Consider the following 7,802-nt stretch of genomic DNA (forward strand, 5'->3'; position numbering starts at 1 on the left):
TTAGCGCACTTTTTTGATCAAAAATGTGTCCCCCATCCACCACAGGGAGGTGGCCTCATTTAGGATGGGACCCTAACACACATTCTGAGCTTAACACTCAGATACAAACTCACCTATGCTGGGCATATAGCCTCTGACTGGGTGACATGCTGGATCCAGATACAATTTAAAACACCACCTGGGAGAAAGGGGGAGGGGTGCACAGCTAAAGAGGGTGCCATCTCCCAGGTGGTGTTTTAAATTGTATATGGATCCAGCATGTCACCCAGTCAGAGGCTATATGCCCAGCAGAGGTGAGTTGGTAACTGAGTGTTAGGTTCAGAATGTGTGTTAGGGTCCCATCCTAAATGAGGCCACCTCCCCGTGGTGGATGGGGGACACGTTTTTGATCAAAAAAGTGCGCTAAGAGCCTAAATTTTTTGACCAATGTGTGCTGCTGCAATCTTCTTATTTGTATAATATATATATATATATATATATATATATATATATATATATATGACAAATACATATATATATCTATATATATCCATATATATCTATATATATATATATATATATATATTACCCTGTTGTCTGCTCAGCAGCACAATGATGGAGCGAATCTCCGCCCCTGTGAGCTGGAGGACCTAGGAATTTTTCATAATAAAACACATGCTCCACAGGGCATAACACACCCCACAGAGAGAGGCAATGTGAGTTTTTTCTGTCCTGTGTAGCAGGACCTGGGTACTGGAGGGTTTCCCTCTTTTCCCTGTTACCTTCCGTTGTTACTTTGTTACCTGCGGCTTTTGGACTTGCTCTGATGGCGCTCCTTGGAGTCTGCAAGTCCTGCCATCCCTCTGTGCAGGGGTTGCTGCGTCTGTGCGCATACTATGGGCGTTCGCATGGTGGTGACGTTCTGCTTCCTAGATCCGTGAGAGCCTTGCTTTCACTTTCCCTGCTTAGGGGTTGGGGCTTGCGATCATGTGATCGCATCCTTTCAAATTTCTATTTATATGAAGTTTTCTATATTTTTTCTTTCCATTGTGACTTTTATTAACCCCTTCAGGACGGAGCCCATTTTGGCCTTAAGGACCGGAGCGTTTTTTGCACATCTGACCACTGTCACTTTAAACATTAATAACTCTGGGATGCTTTTAGTTATCATTCTGATTTCGAGATTGTTTTTTCGTGACATATTCTACTTTAACATAGTGGTAAATTTTTGTCGATACTTGCATCCTTTCTTGGTGAAAAATCCGTAAATTTGATGAAAAATTTGAAAATTTTGCATTTTTCTAACTTTGAAGCTCTCTGCTTGTAAGGAAAATGGATATTACGAATACATTTTTTTTTGGTTCACATATACAATATATTTACTTTATGTTTGCATTATAAAATTGATGAGTTTTTACTTTTGGAAGACACCAGAGGGCTTCAACGGTCAGCAGCAATTTTCCGATTTTTCACAAAATTTTCAAACTCAGTATTTTTCAGGGACCAGTTCAGGTTTGAAGTGGATTTGAAGGGTCTTCATATTAGAAATACCCCACAAATTACCCCATTATAAAAACTGCACCCCCCAAAGTATTCAAAATGACATTCAGTAAGTGTTTTAACCCTTTAGGTGTTTCACACGAATAGCAGCAAAGTGAAGGAGAAAATTCACAATCTTCATTTTTTACACTTACATGTTCTTGTAGACCCGATTTTTGAATTTTTACAAGGGGTAAAAGGAGAAAATATATTCTTATATTTGTAGCCCAATTTCTCTCGAGTAAGCACATACCTCATATGTCTATGTAAAGTGTTCAGCGGGCGCAGTAGAGGGCTCAGAAGGGAAGGAGCGACAAGGGGATTTTGGAGAGTACGTTTTTCTGAAATGTTTTTTTGGGGGGCATGTCACCTTTAGGAAGCCCTTATGGTGCCAGAACAGCAAAAAAAAAAACACATGACATACCATTTTGGAAACTAGACCCCTCGGGGAATGTAACATGGGATAAAGTGAACCTTAATTCCCCACAGGTGTTTCACGACTTTTGCAAATGTAAAAAAAATAAAAAAATTTTACCTAAAATGCTTGTTTTCCCAAATAATTTTTATTTTTAAAAAGGGTAATAGCAGAAAATACCCCTAAAAACTTTAAGCCCAATTTCTCCTGATTCAGAAAACACCCCATATGGGGGTGAAAAGTGCTCTACTGGCGCACTACAGGTCTCGGAAGAGAAGGAGTCACATTTGGCTTTTTGAAAGCAAATTTTGCTCTGGGGGCATGCCGCATTTAGGAAGCCCCTATGGTGCCAGGACAGCAAAAAAAAAACCACATGGCATATCATTTCGGAAACTAGACCCCTCGGGGAACGTAACAAGGGGTTAAGTGAACCTTTATACCCCACAGGTGTTTCACAACTTTTGCATATGTAAAAAAAATATTTTTTTTTACCTAAAATGGTTGTTTTCCCAAAAATTTTACATTTTTAAAAAGGGTAAAAGCAGAAAAGACCCCCCAAAATTTGTAACACAATTTCTCCCGAGTACGGCGATACCCCATATGTGGTCCTAAACTGTTGCCTTGAAATACGACAGGGCTCCAAAGTGAGAGCGCCATGCGCATTTGAGGCCTAAATTAGGGACTTGCATAGGGGTGGACATAGGGGAATTCTACGCCAGTGATTCCCAAACAGGGTGCCTCCAGCTGTTGCAAAACTCCCAGCATGCTTGGACAGTCAACGGCTGTCCGACAATACTGGGAGTTGTTTTGCAACAGCTGGAGGCTCCGTTCTGGAAACCGTGGCGTACCAGACGTTTTTCATTTTTATTGGGGAGGGGAGGGGGGCTGTGTGGGGGTATGTGTATACGTAGTGTTTTTTACTTTTTATTTTATTTTTTGTGGTAGTGTAGTGTTTTTAGGGTACAGTCGCACGGGCGGGGGTTCACAGTAGTTTCTCGCTGGCAGTTTGAGCTGCAGCAGAAAGTTTGCGGCAGCTCAAACTTGCAGCCAGATACTTACTGTAATCCTCCGCCCATGTGAGTGTACCCTGTACGTTCACATTGGGGGGGGGGGACATCCAGCTGTTGCATAACTACAACACCCAGCATGCCCGTTGGCTGTCGGTGACTGCTGAGAGTTGTAGTTTTGCAACAACTGTAGGCACACTGGTTATGTATCACTGAGTTTGTGACCTAACTCAGTGTTTCACAACCAGTGTGCCTCCAGCTGTTGCAAAACTACAACTCCCAGCATGTACGGTGCATGGTGTACAGTGACTGCTGAGAGTTGTAGTTTGCAACAGCAGGAGGCACGCCGGTCGTGAAACACTGAGTTAGGTAAAAAAAAACTCTGAGTTTCAGAACCAGTGTGCCTTCAGCTGTTGCAAAACTACAACTCTCAGCAGTCACCGACAGCCAACGGGCATGCTGGGAGTTGTAGTTATGCAACGAGCAGATGCACCACTACAACTCCCAGCATGCACTTTAGCTGTTTGTGCAAGCTGGGAGTTGTAGTTATACAACAGCTGAAGGTACATTTTTCCATAGAAAAAATGTGCCTCCAGCTGTTGCAAAACCATAATTCCCAGCATGCCCATAAGGGAATGCTGGGAGTTGTGGTGGTCTGCCTCCTGCTGTTGCATAACTACAGCTCCCAGCATGCCCTTTTTGCATGCTGGGAGCTGTTGCTAAGCAACAGCAGGAGGCTGTCACTCACCTCCAACGATCCACGCCGGAGAGTCAGTCCCTCGTCGTCACCGCCGCCGCCGCTGCTCCTGGGGCCCCGATCCCAACATTGACGTCGGGGATCGGGGTCCCCAGCACCCGGGGTGCACGTCCCGCACCCGCTCACGTCCTCCGGAAGAGGGGCGGAGCGGGTGCGGGAGTGACACCCGCAGCAGGCGCCCTGATTGGTCGGCCGGTAATCCGGCCGACGAATCAGGGCGATCGTGAGGTGGCACCAGTGCCACCTCACCCCTGCAGGCTCTGGCTGTTCGGGGCCGTCAGAGACGGCCCCGAACAGCCAGTAATTCCAGGTCACCGGGTCACTGGAGACCCGATTGACCCGGAATCGCCGCAGATCGCTGGACTGAATTGTCCAGCGATCTGCGGCGATCGCCGACATGGGGGGGCATAATGACCCCCCTGGGCGATATGCCGGGATGCCTGCTGAACGATTTCAGCAGGCGTCCGGCTCCGGTCCCCAACCGGCTAGCGGTGGGGGCCGGAATTCCCACGGGCGTATGGATACGCCCTCGGTCCTTAAGGACTCGGGATGCAGGGCGTATCCATACGCCCTATGTCCTGAAGAGGTTAATTTAGTATGTTGACCATATATTCTGTTATCTGTTTTATTGTTTTTCTTGGAAATCCTCACTAACTTCCTGGAGGTGGGATTTAACCTCCTATTTAAGGCAGGCTTTTCCTTCATTCTGTCTCTTTTGGGCATGCAGCTAAAGCATTGCCTTGCTATTTAAGCCTGTGCATTTCTGCCTCATGGTGTGTCTCAATCGCCCCCTCCCCCACCCCTTCCTAAAAAAAAAAAAAAAAAAAAATTTTTTATTAGTAAAAAATTATTTGTCTTAGATGTCTTCAAGAGATTCCAGCGTGCTCCACACAGGTCTTTGGAAAAAAAAAAACTGGCATCTCTCTTGTATGACAGCGACTTTACCACCTACTGATATTTATAAGGGACATGTATGTCTGTGTCAAAGATTTTGTCACTGGATTCATTAAGGATCTTAAGGATTCTCTTAGTATTCCTAAGAAGCGCTCACGCTATAGTCATTCCTCCCCTGCTCCTATGGAGGTGGATAGTTGTGATGAGAAAGATTCCTGTTCCTCTGAAGATGAAGAGGTGGTGGATGTCTCCAGATATTATTTTCCTCAGAAAAAATCCCAGAAGTTGATTAGATTTGTGCAGGCTTAGAGCCAGTCAAGTCCTAAACCTGATGCTCCTTCCACGTCTAAAGCACTTAGAGCCTTTAAGATGGATGACATACTCTCCGTTTTAATGTCGGTAGAGTGGGAGAGACCAGAAAAATCTCTGGTTGCTTCTAAGAGATATAAAATGATGTTTCCCATTTAGGAGTCTCAGTCCAGACCTTGGGCCAATCCACCTAGGGTAGATATGGCTGTTGCCAAAAATGTCTAAACGTACAATTATTCCTTCAGAAGATGGTTCTAATCTACGTGATCCTATGGATCGTCGGATGCAGGTGGCTTTTAAGCGAACCAATATTTCTGGCTCTAGTCAGAGCTCTGTAGCCATTGCTTCTAGTAACGTCGCCTTGTCCCTGAGGAAGTTAGTTCCGGGGTTGCTAGAGAAGATCTTCTGTCTTCATTTGGGAAGATCAATTTGGCGGTGGATTTCCTATGTGACGCCTCTTCACAGAAGCTAAAATTTGGTGCTAAGACCATGTCCCTATCTACAGCGGGCAGAAGGGTGCTTTGGCTGTGACCCTGGCCAGGTGTTTGCAACATTAAATATTTACCAGACAAACTTTTTGGCCCTGAACTGGACTCTCTTAAGGAAGAGCTTTCTGGCTGGAAGGGTAAATCCTTACCCTTAACTCCATCATCCTCTAAAAGATATACTCGGAGGAACTCCCCTCCAAGTAGGAGAAATAGAAAAAAATGCTACTCTAGTCGTGGCAGGGGGTCTAGGACCTCCAGAAGAGGAATTAAAGCCTCAGGTGCTTCTGAACAGAAGAAGCACAGCTTTTGACGGGGTCGATACTCCAGTCGGCGGCCGGCTATCCTTGTTTTTTGCTGCATGGGCACAGAGGATAAAGGATCCTTGGGTTCTCCAAATAATAGAGAGAGGTTATTTTCTTCCCCTTTTTGTTCTTCTTCAAGAAAAATGTATTGTGTCCACCATTTTGCAGGAACCAAAGAGGGTTGTGTTAGAAAGCTTGATTCTAGAGCTAATTTCTTTGGCTGCGCTGGAGCCTGTTCCTCCATCAGAAGAAGGCAAGGGTGTGTACTCTCCGGTTTTCCTTGTACCCAAGCATTCAGGGAAAAATCGCCTTATAACCAACTTAAGGTATTTGAACTGCCACTTTCTAAAAAAAAAGTTCAAGATCGAAACCATAAGATCCATCAAGCCTTTACTTTCCAAGGGAGAGTTTATGGCATCTCTAGATTTGAAAGACGTATACTTTCACATCCCTATCAATCCAAAACATCGGAAATTTCTGAGAATTGCAGTGAGAATCTGTGGGATTCTCTTTCATCTTCAGTTCAAAGTCCTTCCATTCGGGATCACATCAGCTCCCTTTGTGTTCACCAAAGTGGTATCCTCCATGATGGCGGTTCTCAGATTGTCAGGGATAAGAGTTATCTCATATCTGGACGTCTGGCTGTTAATGGCCAGCTCAGAGTCGATACTTCTGGACCATGTCAGAGTAACTCTAGACTTACTCCAGAGCTTGGGTTGGTTGGTCAACAGGGAGAAATCAGATTTGACCCCAACAACAACAAAGCAATTTCTAGGCTTCATCATCAGCTCAACAGAGATGAAGCTATACCTCTCTAAGGCCTGGAAGGAACGTATCCTATGAAGATACCGCATCCTCAGAATACCTCCCAAAGTCTCTCTCAGGACCCTGATGAGCTTCCTGGGTCTTCTGTCCTCTGCAGCAGAAGCTGTACCTTGGGCCCTGTGGCATCTAAGGCTCCTTCAGTCGGAAATCCTGCTCCTCCGGAACTGGTCACTTTCAGACTTGGACTCTCTCCACATTCTTTCATCCAACACCAGACAATGGCCCTCATTTACTAAGAGTGGAGTGTCTGTTTGTGTTTCTTTTTTGTGTTTTCAACCTTTTTTTCACTTGGTATTTACTAATCTGTCGCACTTTTCCAAATATTTTTAGTCGCAGGGAAAAATTCTGTTACATGGTAATTTCTGTCGCATGGTTCTGTTGCATGGCAATTTCTGTTGCACTGTAAATTCTGTCACAGGCAGGTGTATTTCTGTCACTAGGTTTCTTCTACAGAAGTACAGATGTGGGAGGTGGGAGGTGGGAATCCCAGCAGGGGTTTCCTTGACCTTCCAGTGAATATCCGCCTTTGGCACTGGAGCGCTACACCGGCGTGGTTACACAGGAGTCGGGTATAGATTCGTAATTGCTTTTTATTGAAAATCATAAAAAATGTGTCAATACATGGTAGGACCATGGGTTTCTGAGGGTCTCCCTCCTTCCTCAGGTCTAAGTTACAGTGTGTGGATACATTACTTTATATATACATGTTTCCATGAACACATTAACCATTTGAAGTTTGCCGGGTCTGAATGCCATTGGAGGCTGAGTATGATGTCAGCCTCCAGGGTCTATTGGTGGTGTATGGCAATGAATGGGCTAGGGATTTTTTGCCCATTGCGGTCTATGGAGATCTTGCGGCAAACGGGGTAGAAAGCTAAACAGCAGGGTCCTGGTAGTAACGTGGATGTGAGACCCTGGTGTAGGTTCAATTCCCGGGTTGATATACAGTTTTGGGATTATACTTTAATTAGGATAGACATGATTTTTTGAACCTTGAGAACTAGGTCAATTGGATACCACACAATACCTCCTGTTTCAATTAACCTAGTTGCCCATTTATGGTATCCAATTGACATAGTTCAAACACTTTCTTAACTATCAATTGACCCATATATGTCTATCCTAATTAAAGTATAATCCTAACACTGTATATCAACCCGAGAATTGAACCCACACCAGGGTCTCCCACCCACATTACTACCAGGATCCTGCTGTTTAGCTTTCTACCCCATTTGACTCAAGATCTCCATAGACCACAATGAGCACCATTGACAAAATTTAGGCACA

The sequence above is a fragment of the Hyla sarda genome, chromosome 1 (genome assembly GCF_029499605.1).
Source record: "Hyla sarda isolate aHylSar1 chromosome 1, aHylSar1.hap1, whole genome shotgun sequence".
Taxonomy (NCBI): Eukaryota; Metazoa; Chordata; class Amphibia; order Anura; family Hylidae; genus Hyla; species Hyla sarda.